Below are 21,940 nucleotides of genomic sequence, written 5' to 3'. Positions count from 1 at the left end.
TAAAATTCTGCCCAAGGGGTTACTGGAATGGCTAAAACTCCGTTTAATCTGGGTCAAGGTCTTGGGGAAGGTGGTTCAAGTGCTGCATTTTTAAAGAAAGATTTTTAGGTGAAAGGATATATTCGATTTCCAGGGACTGTCATAAAACCGCAATCACGATCCAGTTGGAGATTTAAAGTGAGTCCAGATTATAGAAGGATTTAAATACGGGAATAAGAGTTTGAACAAGAGTTTCTGTTCAACAGGGAACAGAAATGAAATAAAATGATTATGCCCATACTGATATCTTGTACTTGTAAATCATACTATGGCTTGTAGACTCCTTTTAGGAATGTTATTTTATTAAATCTGTATTAAATCTTGATGAATTGCAAGCCTTTTAGAAGGTTGAATCTCTAGGGTTGGTGGTGGCAGGCTGCCTGAATGTAGGGGATGAGATCAGGGAAACGAGACAACACTGAGAGGATGTCTGCCTCTGACCAAAGCGAGCAAATAGAGCTTGTTTGGGAGAGAAGATGATCAAGCATAGCCAACACTGGCGGGGAGAGCCACTGACAGTGTTAAACTCTTGAGAACAGGGAAGGTTAACTTGCTGCTGAACTTTACAAGAAAGATTTTTATAGCCTGGTGACCTTGAGAGCCAGAATCCTGGGAGTGGGGCTGGGGAAGAATATAGGCACAGAGGGAGCTGATGGACTAAGGGTAAAAGCAGGAGAAAGAAGTAACTGGAAGGGAAAAGTGAGTGTCAAATGATACTTGTAAATCAGGGAGCTGCCACAATGCTACAATCTAGAGAAACAGCAGCATGACAGCATGAAATCATGTTTTGTATTGTTTATTTGCAGTTTGTTGAGTTTTATATCCCTCAGGAAATAGCTGTGGTTCAGATGCTGACAGCTCTGGGTAGACGAGGCCCATGACAGCAGCATCAGAGAAAACTAGTCAGCGGCAACAGCCAGGTGAAAGATCAAGTACCTGTCACCATGATGGAGCCTGGTTCCCAAGGTAGGCCATGGTCTGGGCTCCTTTCTCAGGAGGCTCCAGGCATTGAACAGCACAGGCTCCCCAGGCTGTCCATGCACCTTACAAATGAGTGGTTCTGGCATCCAACAGGCATGATTACAAACTATCACTGCCACTGAACGTGTACTCAGAGCTCATGCCATTAGGCTTTGTCTTCATATACAGTGGTGCCTTTTTAAAAAAGCGGATTTGCAATAATTAAATCCATGGTCCACTTGATCAGATCATGCCAGTCACCCTCATGCGTGAGGTTTCGAATGCTTTTCATGTTGAGTTTCTGCTGTTGCTGTCCCCAGCAGCCACCTGGATTGAGAGTGTACCCGGGAACTGCAAGGAGGAAGCAGTAGATGTATGTCACCTTCCAGCGTTCTGTCTCTGTTCTCTGCACCCTCCATCTTGCTCTTACTCTGGTCATGATTATTTGGGAGGAGATACTACAAGACCAAAATATGTAGCTTATTCTAGACTTGATGAACCCGTGCATTGGCATGGCATGTTTCATCAGCAGATTTCTGTACTTTCAGATAAATGGCATCCAGAGGAGGCAGCTTATCAGTCATCAGCTCATGTGCTCTGTCTGCCATTCTCACAGTTGGCTGGTTCTTCAGGGCACATGTGCGTAGATGCAGTGTTTGTTGGCCCTGACTCCTGCTTTCAGAGGCTGGCCAGAATTGCAGCCGGGCACTGTTGTAACCAGACAGTGCCCCAGTGGAGGAATCACGTTGCTCTTGTTTGAATCCAAAGAGAGACACTTTGTCATTTGTTTATCAGGAATGCTTGTATTTTCTCTTGGACTGAAAAAAAAAAAATTACCAGAAGCCGTTAGTTATTAATACAAACTGCCCACTTTTAAACTCAATCCAGCATTCAAGAAAAGCAGTGTTTCTTTGCCAAATAACTTGGAGGTCTTTGTATGTAGAGCTGACAGATGGAGTCCATTGATGGTGAATACATTTGGATGCACACAGAGCCGCAGAGAGCACCCTTGGGCTATGAGGACAGCCAGAAAGTTAACAAGGGTAGGTTCAGAAGGGTTGTGGACAGAGTAAGTCAAAATAGTGAAATACCGTGCATTGAGATTTTCTCTTCAGTGTAATGGTTACCAGGACATCCACTGCAACTGTTTTAAAACAGATGCGCCTTGTGTTCATTCTGCTTCAGGCATGTTTCAGCAGTAAGTTGCAGAAAAGAGAACTTGTAGCACAGCAATATTCGAGAAATCAAGGGAAAAGTAATTGTCTTAAATTATATCCTCTAAACGTTATCTGTTAGTAGCGTTATCCTCCTCCATAGCTTGAGTGGTTGGGATAAAAATTCAAAGAATAGAGCTGTCCTCAACCACATAGGAAATATGTACATATTTATTAATGTTATTAAAAGATTTATTTAAAAGAAATCCAAATGATACGGAAAGGTATAAAGAAAAAAATGAAACATTCACAAATCCTACCAATAGTGTCATTACAGACATACATACACAGGCGGGCATACATATGCTTTTATCTAAATGGGATATTACTGTATAGGCTAGTCTGTAATCTGTTTTGGTCACTTAACAAAATGCTGTGGACTCCTTTCTATGTTGAATGTAGCTTGACATCAAGGATGTTAATGACAGAATAAAATTCGCTTGTATAGTTGTATCCTACTAATTTATTCATTCACAGATAATTTATTTTTACGCCTCCATGCAGCAGACACTGCTAAATTCTGGGGATAAGCAGCAAACTCCCCTGTCAAAGAGTATTTAGATTATTACTGGTTTTTCTGTTATAAGCAGTACTGCATTGAACAGCCATTACTGCAACATACACCTTTGCTTACTTAACTTTTCTCCTTAGAGTAAGTCCCTACAAGGAGCATTGGCTGGCAGTGGGTTCCCACATTTTGAAGTTTGATCCGTATTTATTGCCTAAACATTCTCTACTAAAGGTTTACAATGGTGTGAATTTTTCAGTACTCTTAATGATAATACTTCTCATTGGTTATTATCTTTGTCAATATCAGAGGTGAAAAATGATGCTGCACTGTTTTACCTTCTATTTCTTTGATTTCTAGTATGCTTGGGATTGGAGTTTTAGCCACCAAGAAATCATGGGCTCCATAAGATGGTCTATGGAGTTCTATGTTCTGAGTCCTAACTTTATGACTCCTAAAAAGGGAAGTCCCTTCTTTTTTTACTTTCTTTCTTCAGGGTCAGGTTAGAATCAGTGAAGAGGTTGTCTATTTTAGATAATAGAATCCTCACTGAAAGGATATTGGATAATATAACTGATCAAAACCCAGTTCATTGGTTTTAGATCATATAAGATTTCATTAATTTCCTTGTATTTTCAAATAGATGCCATACTTTTAAATAGCAACAACAACAAAAAAAATCACAGAGGCTAAATTTAAGGAGTACCTAATAAAAATCTTAAACGTAAATGCCTGGAAGTGTATTGTCTCCGTTTCACCCTTCACTTGGCTATGTAACACTTAAATTTACTTTTAAGTTTGTTTGTTTGTTTGTTTGTTTGTTTGTTTGTTTCCTGGCCACAAATGAAATTCAGTTGTAACAGAATGATGAGACAGGCATGTCTGAATTCCAGTCCACACCCCTCCAGTGTTGGTTTCCTGGGTTTCCACTTTCACATCTGCAGAGATAATAGTAATACCTCGTGAAGATGTGAGGACTCTGTGAGATAACAGAAAGCATCTTGGATACTGCCTGGCCTCTAAAAGTGCTCAATGAATATTACATTTATTATTGTAGGAAATGTTTGCAAAAGTTAGAAACACTCAGAAAAGGATCTAATTCCTATACTGAAATTCCACCAGTCAGAGATGACCAGTGTTTCTGGTTTGGGGGTGTATTTAATTCCAGTATTTTTTTTCTCTAGATACCTGTTTTACAAAAGTGGGACCGTATTAAAATTGTACAGGATTTTGAATTTCAGCAAATGTGTGTACTTAATTTTTTCAACAATGGGAGGGGGTGGTTAGCAAGATTGATTTTTTTTTCTTTCTTGTGCTTTAATTGGGAATTTTTGTGTGTTGCTATTTATTTGTAATAGATTTTTTTTTTATTAGAGTGAAGATTAAGTGTAATTGAAAGACATTTTGGACAATTAAAACTATAAACATTGCAATTCCTCCTAATTCATCATTCAGATTTGTTTCTTGTTTTACAATCAAAAATAATGTGGCAGTTTTCTCTGTTATTTCTGAAGATGTTTAAACAGTTTACAGACTGTAGGAGGCCAAAGCTGTAGCCTGTCTACACTGCTTCCGCTCCCATGAGAACAGTGAAGCAATCTTGCACTGACCTAATGTGGACTGAATCTTTCTCAGCTCTCTGTGTCTCATCCCATGTGACTGAGCTGGATTTCACGAGATAGTTGTTTTACTACAGTGTCAAAATTAAATTTTTGTTACCACATATTTTTAAGGTCTTCACATTCCTTTGAAGCCAGTTCTTCAAAGAAGCCTCGTTGTGAATCTTTTTTAAAACACACACACACACACACACACACACATACATACACAGATGCAAAACTGTGAACTCACCAGTTTATCTGCCTTGCATGTTGAGATTATCCAGGAATTACATTTCATAAATTTTCTGTATGTAGGGAACTCACATACTCTGTACTCATGCTTCTGTGGTCTGCAGTCAAGTCCTGGCTTCAATTTCTGCCCCGTAGGATTTCCATGTGAATTCATTTTAGGTGAAAAATCATCTTAATTTTACTGCTAGTAAATTAAGTAAAAATGCTAGTACAAGTATGGGATTGTTTCAAAGGCTTAAACCAAATAGATGTTTTAAAAATATTTTATTTAGGATTACTCCTTGAAATATTCTTGCCTGTGTGAAATTCATAACTTAGGTATATGTTTTCTTAATTCTACACATAGTATACATTTTGTGTACTGTGTGTATACAAATTTTGCATAAACCTTTTTCTATCTCCAGTTCCTAATTATTTCCAACCTTTCGGCAGAAGAGAAGATAAAATTTACCTGTGTTAAATTCACAGCTCTAGTAATATCTTTATCCTTCCAGGAAATTCCAAAAGCTTGCAGAAAAGATCTTTTCATGCTTCAGGCTTTACTTTGTTCTGGTTTTGGTGAGAATCTGGGACCTTGTCAGTGTAATGCAGCTTTTTCATTCTCCTCCGCATTTTCGTCTTGAGAATCAAAACTTAGCTTATAGGGGCGCCTGGGTGGCTCAGTCGGTTGAGCGTCTGACTTCGGCTCAGGTCATGATCTCACAGTTTGTGAGTTTGAGCCCTGCATCGAGCTTTGTGCTGACAGCTCAGAGCCTGGAGCCTGCTTTGGATTCTGTGTGTGTCTCTTTCTCTGCTCCTCCCCTGCTCATGCTCTGTCTCTCTCTGTCTCGAAAATAAATAAAACATTAAAAAAATTAAAAAAACAACAACTTAGTTTATAAATCCAAAGCCACTTCTAAAACTAACCCAGTGGAACTGAGGGTTGATGGGTGGGAGGGAAGGGAGGGGAGGGTGGGTGATGAGTATTGAGGAGGGCACCTTTTGGGATGAGCACTGGGTGTTGTATGGAAACCAATTTGACAATAAACTTCATATATTGAAAAAATAAAAAAAGTAAAAAATAAAACTAACCCAGTGGTTAGGATTTGTTTTCTCCCCGCCATTTTGACCTGTTTGTAAAGTTGTTTTTTTTTTTTTAATTTTTTTTTTTTTTAACATTTATTTATTTTTGAGACAGAGAGAGACAGAGCATGAACAGGGGAGGGTCAGAGAGACGGAGACACAGAATCTGAAACAGGCTCCAGGCTCTGAGCTGTCAGCACAGAGCCCGACGTGGGGCTCGAACTCACAGCCCTCATGGACCGCGAGATCATGACCTGAGCCGAAGTCGGCCGCTTAACCGACTGAGCCACCCAGGCGCCCCTGTAAAGTTTTTTAATAAGACCAGTGTTGAAATACATCGTTAGCATGGGATTTCCCCCTTTAGTTTTAAAACTCATCCAGAGCAAACATTGTGCTTTCTCTTTACAGAATTACTTTACATCAGAATGTCCCAACTCCCATGTTGGGACATGATGAGAAATTAAGGTTCACTTGTGCTGCTCCCAGAACATCCTGTACTCTCTCCTCCAGCTCAAGTCTTGCTGGGACAGAACTAGAAGGAAGATCCATCTCCCTTGATTTCCTTGGCCCCTCTGTGCTGTCTGCCCAGCAAGGGCGACACAGCTGCTGTTGGGAACATAGAAGTTAGCAGGGTCTCCCCATCCTCAGCCCGCTTTCCAGTTTCAGTAACACCTCTTTGATGACCCTCTGGTTTCCATGCCAATTCTGTTTCCACACAACGAAGATCTGTGTATTAGCTAATATTCATGGAGTCCTTACAGTATGCTAACCTGTTTGACTTGACAATTCTTAGAAATCCTCTCAGATAGGTGCTATTATTATGTCCATTTTACAGATGACAAAACCAAGGCCTAGAGAGGTAAAGTAGCTGGTCTAAGACCACGGCTGCTACACTGTGGTCTGGGACTTTGCCTGAGTGCAGAGCGCTAGCTCTAACCTCTATACTCATTACCTCTTCCTTCCTCCAAGCAAATTCTGATAGAGTCAAAGTTCAGCTCCATAAAAAGTTTTGAGCAATCCTGGGAATTTGTTTTATCAGGATTTGACCTACATTATCTCTGGGGGTTCTGTCAAGAGGAGATATAGTTTGTAAATGAGGCTAACACAGTATGATTATTCTCACAGGGTTGCATTTCATGAACCAGGGTGTTTGTTCATGCTGTATTAGAGAATTTTCCATAAAGTTGTTGTGTTCTCTGGGAACGTATGTAGTATCTGCCTAAAATTGCTGCTGTATTAGGCCTGGGGAATAGGCCATCCAGGTTAAGTGAGGGTGTTCTTTGAACTCTTTGAAATCACTAAACTCTAGATCATCACAAATACAGAGGTGGGAAAATACACCACTGTTAAATTCTGTAAACTGTTTAGTTTTGAAAACACAAATCCAACCGTTTTGAAAATTATTTGCAACACACTAAGTCTATGATTTTAGAACATGATTGTAGATGTCTTACATCTGATTAAAATTATTCCACGGTTTAGAATATAGTGAATGGTCAGTAAATAATTGTTTCCTGAGTGAATTAGTTGCATTATTTATATAATTTTGAAGAAGTAAAAATAATGAGCGATAAGCAATCTCCGTGTGTATCTGAGGAGTGATCATGTATGATGTATATACTTGGTATTTTATAGAGGGCATGACCCGTCTCCATAAAAACATGTTGTATGTGCATAGTATCTTTTATCTAAAGATCCAGTTAATTCTCAGAATACACTCTGAGGAAGATGGTTGACACACTCTTTTATAGATGAAGAATTTGCTGTTAAGACTGGTTAAGTGTGACTAACGACTGATGAACTCCAGTTGTAGGATCCTTGTCTCCAGCCTCATTCTGCGCCCACGACCTACTATTTGACCTTTCAGGGCTGTGTGGCCCCCTACTGTCCAGCACTGCCCCCCACCCATTAAAAAGGGGGAGCATTTTTAATTTAATTACCCACTTTAAAGGAAATGTAATAATTTAGCTGTGTAAGCGCATTTGGTTTCTAAGTATACAACTAAAGAATTTCTAGACATTTGGCCCCAAACACTTTTTTCTCTTCACACAGTTCCACAAAGTGCACACTAAGCAGATGGTGCAGACAAGCACATGGTTTATTTACAGCCAGTACAGTAGACGGAGGCATATGTGCTAAGGCCTCTTACACCCGCTCCATGGGAGCCATTAACACATCCGTTTAGATGGAGGAGTCTCGGGGTTTTGCTCTGGGCACTTCTGTTCGCTCGCTCCCCCCAAGCATCACCATCTGCCCTGCCCCCTCTCGGAGGCCCTGGCACCTGCCCCTCCTGCCCAGCCAGTCACAGGCTGGTTCTTCACGACGCGCTTTGTCAGGTCAGACGTGGCACTTGATAGCAGCCGTGCTGCTCTTCGCTCAAACCTGTGTGTCACTCCAGGCCTGTCCGACTTCCACTCAAGACTGCTCTTGAGCCAAGTTCAGTGCCACGCAGTTCCACGGACATCCTTGAGCACTTTGCGCTCGCCAGGCAGGGGCTTGGGGTGCAGAGGGTCCTCAGACATATTCCCTGAGAGCTGGCACATATGTTTCTTCTTTGTATTCTAATTTCAAAGCTGCCGCTTTCCTCATCACCTGTGATGCCCGGAGAGCCAGCAGCTGTTGGCCTGCAAGACTTCACGCATCAGATGAACCAAACAGTAGCCCCTGCTTTCTGCACCTCTCACCGAGGAATTATGTGCATGCTTTTCTTCCTTCTCAAATGTTCTCCCTAGGTGAATAATTATGAATTGTTTTTAAAGAGCTGTGATGAAGAAAGAAAGAAAAAGAAAGAAAGAAGAAGAAAAAGAAAGGGAAAAAAAAAGCCTTTTGACCAGAATGATCTGTTAGCTTAGCAACCCACAGCGAACTAGTAACAGTTTCTCCATTTTCTAGTTCCTCCTGGCAGAGCAATCGGATTGGCTTGACTTATCTTTTTAAGCCAAGCCATACACCCTGTAGGTTCCTAGCTGGTACATGTGGGTGGGCTTCCTTCAGTTGAATGGCAAGATGTGGATTTTGCCAGTTCCTTTTCACTGTTGCAAAATTATGTCATCACTGAGTGGAGTATTTATAAGCTGGCCTTGAGTGTGCATAAAGCATCAGTATCAGACTTTTTTTTTTTTTTAACTTGGTAGAAATTTGTGGAAAGAAGTGTGTTTGTGTTGTCTGATTGAGACGATCATTGGTGTCTTGCCACAATGTTTGACAATTACTATATGGGGGAGTTATAGCAAAGCAGCAGTTGTGACTGACTTTAAGTAGAACTCACATGCTGTACCACATTTATGTCTGGCATTTGGTTTATGGACTTTATCTTCTTGTCTGAAAACTTCATGTGTAGCCACTGGTGTGTACTATTAGGGAACACCAGTCCAGTAATCACTTGGGATTTACTGAGGCATTTATGAGTCTTCCTTAAGACCAGCTTATGTAAATGTCATCAGAAAGGTTTCTTCCTTTGAGGGCATCAGATTCTCAGTTGATGAGTCTTATTCACATCCCTTTAGTATTTGCGATGGGAGATCCTTTTATTCTTTTCTTTAAAAAAAATTTTTTTTAATGTCTATTTATTTTTGACAGAAAGAGAGCACGAGTGGGGGAGGGGCAGAGAGAGAGGGAGACACAGAATCCGAAGCAGGCTCGAGACTCCGAGCTGTCAGCACAGAGCCCGATGCGGAGCTCGAACCCACGGACCACCAGATCATGACCTGAGCCGAAGTCGGACGCTCAACCGACTGAGCCACCCAGGTGCCCCAAGGAGCTCCTTTTGTTCTATGATATTCAGGAATTTCACTTGTACACTTCTGTCCAATCATGTTGCTGGCTTAGCTATAGTCACATGGTTCACTGCCGAGCTATTGGCAGGACGGATTCCCAGAAAACAGGACAAGAATGGGGCAGACACCCAAAAACATGTATGGTACAGATACGATTTGAGAGCCCTCATTTGTATTGTATTTGCCCTTTGTCCTCAAGTCTCTTTGTGAAACTGGATTCTTTTAGAATAAGGAGCACGGTAGCATCTTTACCCGTACTGTCCAGTATGGGTAGTAATAAGTAGTAATAAGGTACTAAGTATTATGGCATGTTTTAAACCATTTTGTCTGAATCTAAATTTTAGGATTTAAGTAAAATTGAAGTCTATTTATTTCCTATAATTCTAGCAACAGAGTAGTTAGAAACATTTTACAAATGAAATCATACAGCATGAAACAGCATCCCTTTGTCTTACGTGGCTAAAACTAAGATCCCAGAATTAACAAGTCCCGACTACTTACTTGCACATCCAGCGAGGGCAGAAGGACGAGGACTCCATGTCTGCAACACACATCAGCTGGTGCTGGGCAAGGTCTGCTCGCTGTGCCAAATAATGCCAATTATTCTTTGGTAAACACACTTTTATTCACTGAGGAACAGTTGTTTGCCAACGTATCATACAATTATATAGTGAATGGAGAACAATAGATGCTTTGTAGAAATATTTTTAAAACAAGTAAACAGCAGACAGTGCCTAGGGAAAGGGCCCCAGCTCCAGAGTGTCTGCTGATATGTGGTATTTAGCAAAGTGCAAGTGCAAATAGGGGCTTGGTGGGCACACGCAGTCCACACAAGTAGGGGTGCTTGCACCTTACCCCCCGGCTTCCTCATGCTCATGCCAGTGAGAAGAAAAAAGTCACCATACAGTGGTTGATTTAATGTTTCCCGAGATCTTGACTTGAAAGGAATATGAACATAAATGTAAATTTTTCAAGAGGTCAGCATCTGGGCTTCGGGCTGACTTGAAACAAAACAGGGCAGAGGTAAAATGCCTTAAGAGCTTCACAGTTCACGTAGGAAGGGACGATGGCCATGTCTTCCCTGAGCAGCACCACACAGAGTGTGCCGTATTTTCACCAAACATCAAAAAGACTCACGTACCATGACAAATTGCTTTTGTAATTTACTCTGCCTGGACGGCCCTGGAGTCCTGTCAGGGAGTCTTAGGTGAATGAGAAGGTTTTTCTCCTCGCATTGCAAGGGGCGTGCCCCAGGCCCTCCTGTCAGACCTGATGAGAGCAGCGTTCAGCTCTCGTCCTCTCCCTTGGTAATTTATTATGCCGTATTTTCATCCTCCAGTAGTATACTGTGTAAACGTTTAACGTTTAGCACAGGCATCTCTGTTAAGAACAAGATAGGATTCAGATTACAAAGCAATTTTACGAAATTTTTATGGCTCTCTTTGAGCTGCAGCCCTCTGACCAGAACTACTGCTTTCAGTGAAAGAGTTGTTTGTTTACAAGGCAATAAAATTAATCGTTATTGCTATTTGATGGCTGTTAGAACTAAAACCTAGGTCTCTCTGAGTCATGAGGCATACCTAGCACTAGATCAGTGTTTCCCAGGGTCTAGTCATTTGTATACCACCTGTATTACCTCCTCTATATCGGTGTAGCACCTGCATTATTTATATCACATCCCTTAAGTTAATTTTTTATACTAAACCAGCCTTATTTTAAAAGGAAATTTTGTGGGGCGCCTGGGTGGCTCGGTCGGTTAAGCGGCCGACTTCGGCTCAGGTTATGATCTCACAGTCCGTGAGTTCGAGCCCCGCGTCGGGCTCTGTGCTGACAGCTCAGAGCCTGGAGCCTGTTTCAGATTCTGTGTCTCCCCCTTTCTCTGCCCCTCCCCTGTTCATGCTCTGTCTCTCTCTGTCTCAAAAATAAATAAACGTTAAAAAAAAAAAAGGAAACTTTGTGACCTCCAGTAGAAAAGCACTATCATTTCATATGAATAAATGGTCACCATTAAGATAAATAAATGAAAATAAGAGTGCTGCCACAATCTCATACATGCCCTTTCCCATAGAAGACTAGGGCCTAAGGCCATACCTTAGTGGGAAAGAGGGGCCTTGGCAGGTGTGACAGAGCCGTGTAGACGTGTAGCATCCAGCTGAGACTTGGTTGTTGGAGAAGACTTGTAAAGCATTGAAAAAGGAATAAGGTTGTCAGTTTGTAAGTCTGTGATGTGCCTCTGAAGTTACCTGGGGCGTCCCGTGGTGGCCGACGCCTCTGCACCGGGCCGCTAACCCAGAGAACCCCCGAGACTGTTCCTTCACTGCTGCCAGTGAGCCGGGCAAATGCGGGCACAGTGAGACTTACAAGTTGTTTATTGCGTACCCAGTGAAGGTGAGCGTAGAGAATGGTGATCAGACATGATGCCTCCTGAGAGCTTGTTAAGTTCAGTGGAACCAACATGAGTTGGGGAGAAGTTGAAGGATGGGATAAATCGTTTCTCAGCCTATTTGTTTCAGGCCCCCCAACCTCACATTCTGTGTTCAGTTGCCTGCTTACTTGCAGGTAAAACCTAGTTGGAAAATCATATATATTAAAAGGGGGAAAAAAGAGTCACTTTTGTTATAGGCTATGAGTACATGCAAAAGTTCAATGTTTCCACTTCAAAAACTCTGAGATATTTTCCTTTTCTATAATATATTTATTTTCAATGCCTTTTTTTTTTTTTTTTTAGAAAAAGTAGCAATAGGCGCTTCACTAAACCCTATGAACACATCTCCCAGCAGTAGCCCTATTGAGTTCAACATGAAAGACACCAAGGCCTTTACTACAAGACTAAAATGTGAAACATCATGTCTTTTCTGGAGTCGGTGCTCAGTAGATATTTGAGAAGTACATTTGTGAATTGATTTTTGAAATCCTTTCCTGGACAGAGTTGTTCCCGTGTCCTCCAGCTACCTATACCATCAGGTGCTATCATGAGTGGGCCTGGTGGAGGCATCAGAGGCTCAGTGTTTGCTCACGGGACGCTGTCATCTGTGATGGTGGTGAAGGTTTGACACTCCCTGGCACTGTGTCTGTAGGGAGGACCAGGCACTGTCCTCCCTCTGTGCCCCCCAAAAACTGACCTGTGCGGTGCTTCGGTGGGCTCCATTGCCTCTGGTTCCCAGTTGGGTCCAGCAGGGGGAGCACCTGAGCCCAGAGGGCAGGAGTGAGGTCGGGATCCTCATTTTCTGTGGGATTTCTCAGCTAGGCAGTGGCTCTTAAAGGATGGACGCAGCTCCTGTCATGCAGTGCTATCCACCCACATTTCTGTTCCAGGTTTAGGCACTCACCCTCTCCTCTGGCCCCTTCAGGCCTTGGGGTGTGACAGAGCCTGCCCTACCCAATTCCCCTGTGTTATTAGCACAGGGGACTGTACTGTACCTTGTGGCTTTCCTGCACCCCACCCACTTCTGTGTAAATCACCCCTTTATTAAATTTCCTTCAAATTACCATAATTCAAGAGTGTTGCCTGCTTCCTGCTGGAACCTTGGCTGATAAAGTGGGCATATGCAGGTTTCTTTGCAATACAGCCCCAAGCTGACTGGTTCCAAAGGGACTGACCTCTGACCTCAGCTTTAATAGCAATGTGTTGTGTACCAGAATGTTCCCCAAACTTGAAGGCACTTCAAGATCAACTGGGGAGGTTGTGAAAATGCAGGTTCCTGGGCCCCAGCCCTCTACCTCCTGGCTTAGGAATGCTGAAGATGGCTCCAAGGCCCTCATCACTTTTGACGTTTTGCACACTAGACACAGAATATGATAAATATATTACCCCAAACCCAAGTGGCCTTCTGAACAGATAACTGGTTCAAGGGCAATGGACCCCTGCCTTTTGTGTCATGTTTTACTGTTACCTGAAGGTGAGAGAGAGAAACACTTAATGGTTGTAAATATAAATTCTCCTGAAAAATGCAGTTTAATGAGAGGAAAAAAAAAAACAAACTAAATCTGAGAGAGGGGAATAACTGTTCTGTCAACTCCTTGTTAACCACAGTGAACTGATGCATTAGCTGGAATGGCCAGATTCCTCCTGGCTCCGGTGCAGGACTTTGAAAAGACCATTGCCTTTTATCCAGGAGGAAAGCCTAGTATCTGTTTTGCTATGGACCATGGAGTTCCTCACCATCATCTGTTAAGAAAAGAAGCTTATTGACTACCAAAGTGTGACTCAAGATAATGAAATATAATTCCCTAAATACTGGACACTTCTTACAAAAAAAAAAAAAAATTAAAAGTCCTGTATTAAAGTAAATCCTTTCAGTAGAACACTTGTTATTTATAAGCCCATGAAATGCTTAGTCAGTCCTTGTCAGTGACCATATTCTGAAAAAAGTATCAGCATTCACAGTCCCAAAAGAAAAGTGAGATCAGGGCTCAAGACCCTGAATAAAATGGTATCGTGGACAATGGGGAGTGTCCAGAAGACACAGGTTCAAATCCTGCTTGGACCAAGGGGTCCATTCTCCTAGTTAGGCCTAGTTAGGTCATTCTTAATGCCCCCCAGAGTTACTTTGGCCAGCATTCAGGAGCCAGGAGTTACAAGTGCATGCAGTTGGGTTTCATCTCTGAACACAAGGTGCTCAAAAAGGAAATAGACTGGGCAGGCTTTGTGTTTTCTAGTCTTAATCAATGCTGGCACTAGCGAGCCCCCGGACCTGCCCTGGTGACTGAGAGGGTGGCTGCAGGCAGGGGCAGAGTGTGGGGACCATTTCCTAGTAGACAGAACACCCCCATTTCCTATTCCACCCCATTCCACTCTGTCCTTCCATTTGCCCCTCATCCACAGGGTCTTCAGCTGCCATGAGAGCTGCTGTGGGTTCAGAAAAAGGCAAACGGAAAAGGCTAGAAAAAGCAGAAACACTTTAGAGGAACTGCTGTGAGAACCAGCAAGAGGTGGGAACAGCCCCATCATGCTTTTTTTTTTTTTTTCACACAGGCTACTTTTTTTTCACTTCAATCTTTGGATGGCCTACAATTCGATCATTTTAATTTGAGGTTATAAGTGACCTTTAAGAAGGAAAAATTGCTTCAGGGGAGGTTGATGACTCATGAAATGATCAGTGGCATATGTGCACGAATTAATTTGATCCCATTTCCGAGCCTGGGGCATGGCGAGTGTGATTGGAAAGTGGTCAGTAGACAGTTTGGGTACCTCTGGGAGACCCAGGTAGGATATGTGGTGGTGTAAAGCTGATGGCAGGACTAGAAGGCAGTAGTTTAGGAGCGGTGAGAGAGTTAGGGAGAAAAAAACCCTCACCCACATGGAGTCTTTTTCCTAAGACCCAGAAGTCGGGCCAGCAGTGGTTTTGTGTAAGGCTGATTTGGTGGGGCAGCCCGGACCCAATACCACCAACAGCAGCATCTGTCATGTGTGGGGTTGCCAAATTTGGCAAAAAAAAAAAAAAAAAAAAAAAAAAAAAATACAGGATACCTAAGTAAATTTGAATTTCGTATAAGCAATAAATAATGTTTTAAGTATAAGTCTGCCCCAAATTATGCAAAATTCAGATCTAGCTGGATGTCCTGAATTTTATCTGGTGGTACTCAAAGGCCGAGCACCTGACATTCAGCAGTTCCGTGAGAAAGATGCTGTTGGCTTCACCTTACTGATGGGAAAGCCGGGGCTAGGAGGGATGGTGTTTTACAGCCTCTTAGCTGATGGACGGACAAGCCTCCAGAAGCTGGTGTTCGTAACCCCAGGACCATCCATGGAGAACGAATGCACTGTAGCCCCAGACAGTGGGCTCACAAACACACTCTGGGCCCTCTGGTGTTTATCTTGGGGTGGCAGAAAGGGCCCTGGAGGGCGGTGAGGCTGGCAGAGGGCTCTGCTGTCTGAGACGCTCTTCCAAAAGGTGTGGAGAGCTGGGAGGACCGAGACCCCAGGAGATGAACCCCCGGTAGGGTTGGGTCGAGGCCTGGAAGGAACATCAGAGTCTGTCTATCCTTTTTATTTTATAAGGAAGCTGAGAACGAACAAGGTGAAGTGACCACTCAGGTCACAGAAAAGAAAAAAAAAAAATCAGTGAAGCTGGTAGCAGAATCAGGTTTCCTGAGTCCTGAGATCTTTCCACTACATGATGCTGACACGGCAGATTCTTCTCCAGCCCTCCAAGTTTCCACACAAGCGCGACTTTATATGCTGTACCCACTTGGGCCAACCTGGTGGGAAGGACTGCGTTCTGCTTATGAGTCACTGCCCTCATTTTCTTTTCTGCTGGTATGAGAACTGCCTCGGTAGCCCCTTATTACCAAGAGGCTGGGTTATGTTTTATATCCTAGTTAACAGGGACCAAAACATCCAGGTTGTGCCATTCCCTGCATTAGATGCTATTTGGGGCAGGTATGTATGTTTCCAAAATCTGGCTACTCAGTAGAATGAAAGAAAAACCTGAAGTTGTGCTTCCTTCAGGCTTAAAAATACCTATTGGTGGTTTTGCGATGAATCACATTTATTCCTATTTGGACTGAAATGTGATAGGGGAATCGTCAGCAGAGGTCTGCTTATGAGCTCCCCGAGCCCTCCACAGTGCCCAGTTGGGGAGAAAGATACGCTCAGGGTAGAGTGGAGTGGGGAGGGTCTCTTCTGACTTGGGGAAAAGCATCACCCCCACATCCTCCAGGGACTGAGAGTTTTATGGTAACAGGAGACGTAGATGTTCCCCAAAGCCTGACTTTACCCTGTTTTTGTTTTTGTTTTTGCTTTTGTTTCTGAATCCTTAAGCTTGGCCTTCCTGTATTTTCAGGACCACAGTGCCTTTTCCTGGCTTTTGAACACATGGAATGATGGGCCCCTGGGTGGCTCAGTTGGTTAAGTGGCTGACTCATGATTTTGGCTCAGGTCATGATCTCATGGTCCATGAGTTCGAGCCTTGCAGCAGGCTCTGTGCTGATGGTGCAGAGCCTGCTTGGGATTCTCTCTCCCTCTCTCTCTGTCTCTCTCTCTCTCTCTCTCTCTCTCTGCCCTTCCCCTGTTTGTGCTTGCTCTCTGGTGCACGCACGCTCTCTCTCTCTCTGTCTCTCTCTCTCTCTCTCTCTCTCTCTCTCTGTCTCAAAAATAAATCTAAACACGTGGGAATGAAATGTACTTTTTAAGTTTATTTGGTTTACTTTAGCAGCTTTTGATGTAAACTGAGGATATGAGGATAAGAATACTTCAGTGAACCAGTAGCTGTGTCCACACTGTCTTATCCTCTCAGCAAATTAGCACATGGGAAACTATTTAGAGGGGAGAAGGTCATTTTATGGGAAAGAAGATGCTTTCCCTCTTCTCTATTCATGTGGTTTGCTCCATTCCTGACATGGCGGATATTTGCAACGTTTTCTTGGAAAGCAAAATGTCCCACATTAATGTTGCATGGCTTCTTTGGGAAGCTGAAATTCCACATGCTCCTTCACAGATTATTTTTTCAGATAATTCCACAGATTGCACTGTTTGCTGCAGAAGTGAAATTATCCACAGCACATTGTTGTTTTGTTATCTCAGGAGTGATAATGTTCAAGGTGAACCAGCTAGAGCCTTAGGCAGACACACCTGTTATTCAGGTTCTTCCATAGCCATTTACCTCTGTGGCCTCCACCTCCCATACCCACGCCGGCCGAAAACATTGTGAAGTGGGTTACTTTCCTCCCTGATGTCAACAAGAATCGTGCTTGACCATTTGTCGATGGGAGAATGGGAAACTAAAAAGCTGAAGACTGATGAGACTGGCCAGGAGCTGGTCAGCTTTGTAAACTGTGGTCCTCAGTTCAGGGTGGCTTGAGGATAAGAAAGGCTCTTGGACATTTATTAATGTTACTTGTTGACTTCAAAAAATGATCCACAAGGTGAAAGAAACCTCATGTCCAGAGTCAAGGCACAAAAGCAGCATCGTTTGGAAAAGGAATTTTTTTAATGAAGCCCAAATATTTAAAGTGATTGAATGAATACTTTTGAAACAGCCAAATTAATGTGTACCCCTGAAAGTTATCTGATTTAGAAAATCTGAAAAACTGTGAATTAACCCAGAACAGTGCTCAGAGGATGAAACAGGAGTGTGTCCTTGGAACTCCCAGTGGCCTCCGAAGGTCAGTGGGAACTTGCCTTTTTGAGGCAGATGGTGGATCCGGAAAACAGTTCTCAAAGCGGATGGGGCTTTTTTCTGGAGAAAAGTGGGTAAACAGCTAGGCTCCTTAGTTGTCATTTTCCTTACTTAGAGGAACTTCAGCTGGATTCTGGTCATCTTCTCCAAAATTTTACAGTTTCTTAGCCAAGAAAAACATGTGTGGTTGAGAAATCTAGGAGTTTTACCCAGTTTCTTCAAAACCCACTCTGCATTGATTTTGGCAGATAGTCACTGGTTAAGCATTGCATTGGTAAGTTAACCTGGCACGCGGGTAATGTCTGGAAGGCTAACTTGGTATCTGATACTTTGTTCTCTTCACTTGCAATTTTTGTAATGGGTTCATGTTCTTCTAGTATGATCTGGACCACTGGCAGAGACCCCCTCAGTGTTCTGATAACTTGTAGCGTGAATGAGGCCATTCCCAGATACGTCTAAGTGGCTGGTATAAAAGTGCTGTTGGATTTTGGTATTCATTTCCCTAGCCATCAAATTTCTCTCCTTATAAATATTCAGTTAAACGACACATGATAAGCATTTCTGAATTGTTTTCCTGTATTCCATACAGGCAGCTGTTAACAGGAAAAATGGGGAGCTCCCTTGAAAGGCTGTGTAACCCTGCATATAATGCACACAATGTGTGGACCCCTGCCTCGGTTATGGCGGAAGTGGTTTACAATGGAATGCTTAGATGCAAAACCCTTTAAATCCAAAGTGGTCCCAAAACTACCAAGGTGACCGCTGAGCTAAACAAGCAAGGTGCTGCCCTGTTGCTGCCAGAGCCTGGATGTTAACACCAGACTTGCTGGGGCTAAGAGCAGATGCCCCTTGCATCTGTCACTGGTCTTTGATGCTGTGGTGTCTTTATTTGTTGGCAGCGGTGTTCTCAGTATCAGTGAAGCATTAGGATAAAATGTAAGGAGGTGTAAGGTGATTTAAGTATGGAACAGCAAACACTGAAAACACTGAAGACATTCTTGGATTAAAATTTTAATCTGTTCTCTTCCTAAAAGATGGAATTTAGGCATTTGCAATTTATACTTGACTCTGCCTTAGCCCTCATGGCATCCCACCCCATCCTCACAGGGTACCAGTCATCGGCATTTGGTTTCCCATGAGAAGGTGTGAGAAGAGGCCTGCAGGCCTGGGCAAGAGAGGGTTAAATCCGAAGCTAGGTTTCCAGGAATTCAAGGCAGAGAGCTCTGTGTCCCTGCAAACCAACCTATTCATTAGGAATCCTGCTGCATCATCCCTGGAACTTAAATTCCCATTTCCATCTTGGTGGGTATTTTTGGAAGTCAATGAATAGTATTAACTTATGCTCTGGGGGAAAAAAAAAAAAAAAAGAATGATCCCGTGACAGATTTAAGAAGCACGGTTGCAGTCGTTCCCATTTTAGATGACAGTAAATTCCTTCTGTGTCAGGCTCGCTTCTTGTGAGTTTTCTCTTCCTCCATCATGCCCATCATCCCTTGGGTGGGTCGTGTCTGTCCCTACTGCTCCGCTCCCACGCGCTGCGCCCTGGACTTCTGCAGAGCCTCCAGCATGCCTCCAACCAGCCGGAGAGCCTTCTCTCTGCCACCTGCCACCCACTGCCGGTCTTCTCCACCCTGTGGTGAAACCTGGGCCTTATTTTCAGCTCTTCTGGGGTAGTGTGTCATTACTTGGAAGAAAATTAGAAAGCATTTTACATTGCTTATTATAAATCGTTAATTGAAGCCCCACCAAACCCAAGGAATTTATTCTCTCATTGATGTGTGCGTTACTCCCATTAACATTTATAAAACTGTTTAGAATCAAAGAACCAGCAGGAGCCCGTAACAGAGGATCCATTTTGATCCTGCTTTACAAAGTGACTCATACCCACAGGGCATCAACAAGCATTTTAAATATGATCGTTACAACTTCTTTTTAAGAAATAGAGCAATTACTGAACATGTCATCATAGCACGCTCAAGTCCTTTGGAATAAATGACAGTTGCCAGTTGTACAGCCTTGCCCCACCCAGGCTAGACGTTGCAAGCTTTGTCTGACGTAGGCAGTATCTGCGTTGAAGATATAACCTCTGGCTGCCGCTCCTGCGTGCTCCCCTCCGTCGGGGGAACCGCTCGAGCCTTTGGGACTCAGCATAACAACGCTGGACAAGGCGCCAGAGCAGCGGGAAGGGGAGAGAGAAGTAATAGAGGTTTCTTGCTTCATCTGAGCCCTTTGTGCCCTGCCCTACCTGTGTGGTTATCGACAGCTAACATCACTGAAATAAACAGTTGAGAAGTGATAGGATTTGGTCCAGATATTTCTAAAGCTGTTGAAACCCTTCGTTTACCAGTCCTTACTATGGTAGAAGAAACACAAAGAATCGGAAGACGTTGTAGAAACAACTGAAAATAGCCTTAACCTTTCACGTGAAATTCACACACTAGGTGTTAGAACTGTGCTTTCTCTCTCGCTGAATGTATTTGTACAGTGCTTATTTGTTCATCTTAAAAGCCAAAAAGGAGAGCCTTCCAGCGTGCCCCATTTTTAGGTCTGTGTGTTTCACCCTCTGTCTTCTCTGCTCCTTCCCTACCTCTTCTTCTGCCTGTAATAGGGCATTAATTAGATGGACATTCTCAATGTTTGGAAAATGAGTTCAGTTTGGATGGGAGAGGAGAAGTGTATTCATATTTATGTCTGATTCGGGCACCCATTCAGTACCCTTTAGTCTTTCTTAGAAATTTCTGTTAAATTTTATAACACGTAGATGAACACTTGGTTAGCCTAAATGTTGCTCTTTTAAAAGTTAATTTTATTAGGTTTTGAAGTGCTGGCAATAATTGTATTATTTCCCTAAAGACCAGCAGTATCTCACCTAGTTCTGTCCTTGGAATGTCATCAAACCTTCTAAGAACTTTTTGAGTTTCCTCTGCTTTGGTCTGAGGTGGAGAAACAAGTTTTCATTTCTGTAATTGTTAATCTAAGATATTCGGAGGAAGAAAAATACAGAATATCCCTTTAATCACAGAACCTCATTTCTAACCCCCCTTAAAAAAAAAAAAAAAAGAATAAATACACAGTTTCCAAAGGAAGGAAGCAATGCTGGCTATTAACAGGTAGAACCCATCTGGCACTGAATAGAGAGAAACAAGCCCAGAATGCTTTTTATTTATTCTTCACCACAGCACTGGGAACTGGGTCAGGATTATCCTTGTTTTACAAATGAGGCGGCTGGCGCTGGGGAGGCCAGGCCAGCCTTTCTCAAGGCCACAGATCCCGGCCCAGAAGAGGTGGGAGGATTGAGGGCAGGCCTGCACAATTACTGCCCAGCCCTGCCTGCTGCTGGATCTTGCTAGAGTCGGGGTGTGTAGGCTCACTGTCAGCCCGATGGGTCACTTGTTCCCAGAGACTCAACTTGACCTTCCAGTACCTAACAGGGTGCTTAGAGCATGACAGGCACTCAATAAATGCTTGTTGAATGAAAGTATTGTCAAAGCCAAGTAATTCATTGCAATTCATCATCACATCCTTGTGACTACCCTGGCCACTGCCAAATCTGTTTTGAAACCTCTTTGCAGGTGAGTAAAAAATATTTTTTCTTTCTTTCTTTCTTTCTTTTTTTCTTTTTTTTTTTTTTTTCTTTTTTAATAACATTACCAGAATTTGCCATCTGTGCCACCGTGGCCAAAGGCCTCCGGTGGCCAAGACCATCAGCAAGTCAGAGATGTGCAAATGAAGATACTATATGCAAACTTTCTCTTTGACTTAAGCTTATTTCTAATGGTTCTTTTTTCCTGACTTTAAAATTGAACTCACTGTAGAAAATTGGGTGAGCTGTAAAGAAGAAAGTTAAAACATCTCTTAATCACACTGTATTGAGAAAACAATGTTAAGCCGGTATTTTTTTTCCCTCTTTGGTTTCGAGGATGTGCATCATACATACATTTACATGGTTTTGATCCTGATTTTACTTAATATTAAATTGTGATCATTTTCTCATTAAATAACAACTATAGAGTTTTACATTGTACATATAGACATAATTTACTTAAACATTCACCATCCTATGTGAGGAATTAAATTTACTCACATTTGATATTACAAATAACATGTATTGAATGTCCCAGCATCTGAATATTTGCTTACCTCCTTGATTATTTCATAATTTAAAAAACTCAACAAACTTAAAAACATAAAGTTGTTGTGCATGTAAAATCCTAAATAAAATTAAAGACAAACCATAAGAAAAATATTTGCCGCTAATATATCTACATTCTTCACACTCCGTGCTCTGGTTTCCTTTCACTCAGCGTAATTTTCTCTCACATTCTCGTGACCAGGCCTTCAGTCTAATTTCTTAACCATTGTACTGGTATCTCATTTGGTTTAGCTTACGTTCTTCCAGTTCGATATT

The 21,940-nt window shown here is 42.5% G+C and overlaps 1 protein-coding gene across 7 annotated transcripts in view; it reads left to right on the top strand.

The window, feature by feature from the left end:
* The window catches only part of FYN (FYN proto-oncogene, Src family tyrosine kinase), a 215,232-nt gene that overhangs the window by 57,828 nt on the left and 135,464 nt on the right, over positions 1–21,940 (top strand). Inside the window, exon 1 of one of the 7 annotated variants that reach the window (XM_043592135.1) lies at positions 984–1,005. The exons of 5 other annotated variants lie outside the window; for them this stretch is intronic. The gene's annotated coding sequence lies outside the window, so the exon portion shown is untranslated. Of the gene's footprint in view, positions 1–983; positions 1,006–20,912; positions 21,105–21,940 lie in introns of those variants that run through there. One more of the 7 variants, XM_043592131.1, reaches the window with a different exon arrangement.

The sequence above is a fragment of the Prionailurus bengalensis genome, chromosome B2, assembly GCF_016509475.1.
Source record: "Prionailurus bengalensis isolate Pbe53 chromosome B2, Fcat_Pben_1.1_paternal_pri, whole genome shotgun sequence".
Taxonomy (NCBI): Eukaryota; Metazoa; Chordata; class Mammalia; order Carnivora; family Felidae; genus Prionailurus; species Prionailurus bengalensis.
The sequence above is the reverse complement of the archived record's forward strand: the minus strand, read 5'-3'. Positions and strand labels throughout refer to the sequence as shown.